This window comes from Trachymyrmex septentrionalis, unplaced genomic scaffold (genome assembly GCF_001594115.1).
Source record: "Trachymyrmex septentrionalis isolate Tsep2-gDNA-1 unplaced genomic scaffold, Tsep1.0 scaffold428, whole genome shotgun sequence".
NCBI lineage: Eukaryota > Metazoa > Arthropoda > Insecta > Hymenoptera > Formicidae > Trachymyrmex > Trachymyrmex septentrionalis.
In genome coordinates, this window is record NW_017305599.1 from 33,127 (window position 1) to 34,805 (window position 1,679).

The following is a 1,679-nucleotide window of genomic DNA, read 5'->3' on the forward strand; positions in this document are numbered from 1 at the left end:
TGATAATAATTATTGTTACATAACTGACAAAATAATGATAGATAGCAAACTGCGATAATCTACAAAGTATATCATTAAATCACCGTTATTTTATCGCTGTTTTGTAATTCTATTCTATACCGATTTAATGCTATTCAACTTATTTTATTGAGTTTCAATTATACTTTTATCCAATACACGATTCCTATAATATTGTTACTGTTTCTCATAAACTTGATTATTGTTGTAGCTCATTATGAGTGCAACGTACAGAGCACCTATGGATCTTAGGAACGAGAGTTGCCTTCTTTTCGCAGAAAGGCGTAACGGACAAACAACAATAGAAAAGATCCTAACCAAATGATAGCCACCCACAAGAGGCTCAGGCCTCAAAGCCTCAATGCTTTAGGTGGGGTTCTAAAAATGAAATACGGAAGTGTGGCATGTCTTATGTGGAATCAATCTTATGTGGAATGATTATCAGGTGCCTATATTACCATTTCATGATTTTATTAGAGGACAACAATGCCCCGAGATACATCTAGAATCAGATATGGTAGCCGTTGGTATAATATTTAATGATAAGCCAGAACTATTGACTCAGAAACAGCGTTATGATATTGTAAGTTATTGGTCCCCTTATGCGGATACTAAAAATCATTGTTCTTGAGAAGTAATCATATTATATTATTTACCATAGATAAATTTCATTAGAATTTTTTTTTGTTTATTTATTAATTAATACAATTACTTTTGTCAATCCGCTTTTGTCAAATTTAAATCTGTAATTATTATATAAGTTGAATTAAATAGTGGTATCTTTCTCAATTATTTGATTTATATTGTATTATTGAACAAAACAGTTGCGTCTAAATCATAAAATTTAAACATATCGAAGTATTGATATTCTTTAGTTGTTCGTTTTTCAGAATCTGTACGATAGAAGTGTGTTCCATTGTTTCTCTAATTATGGCGCAGGAGGACAATTTATTAACGATACTACTCCGGATAAGACGGTATACGAAGATTACTCCAATGTAGCGGAGAGGATGCATATATTACCATTTATATTATAACTAAATGCTATTTTAATATTAAACTAGATCATTATGTACTCTCATATAAAACAAAAATTTATATAACGTTACCTATCACATTATTGTGACGAAGATGTCACATCGGATTATTATACAATACTTTATAAGCCTTCTTTGACGTATTTTTTAATTATTGAAAAGTAGAGGTAATATTCAAGAAACGTTCTAACAATTAAACCCTCTAGATTTAAAAATGAAGAATCTTGCTACATTTCCTGGAAATAAAAATCGATAAAGTAACTGTATTCATAATTTATTATACATAGCATAAATTCATAATTCAGTTAATTGAACATAATTTCAATTCTAATATTTATATAAATAAATAGAATTCTGAAAGATAATATAATTACATGAAAAATGTTGTGGTAAAGGGAACAAGTATAAAGATCAAAGAAAAATTCCATACACTACATTTTATTATTTATATACTTATTTAGTATTAAATATGTGAGACTCGTTGTTATTAAAGAGTTCTCAAGTTAACAAATTACATTTTACCGTACAGAATACATGATTCTTAAGTATTTTTGAATTCCATATTTCTAAATTTTTTAGGGCATGACAGTAAAATCCAAATTTTTTAACAATTATTCTTCATTA

The 1,679-nt window shown here is 28.0% G+C and overlaps 1 pseudogene; it reads left to right on the forward strand.

The window, feature by feature from the left end:
- Positions 1-235: 235 nt before the first annotated feature.
- LOC108751250 lies at positions 236-1,055 on the forward strand (annotated as a pseudogene).
- Positions 1,056-1,679: the final 624 nt, after the last annotated feature.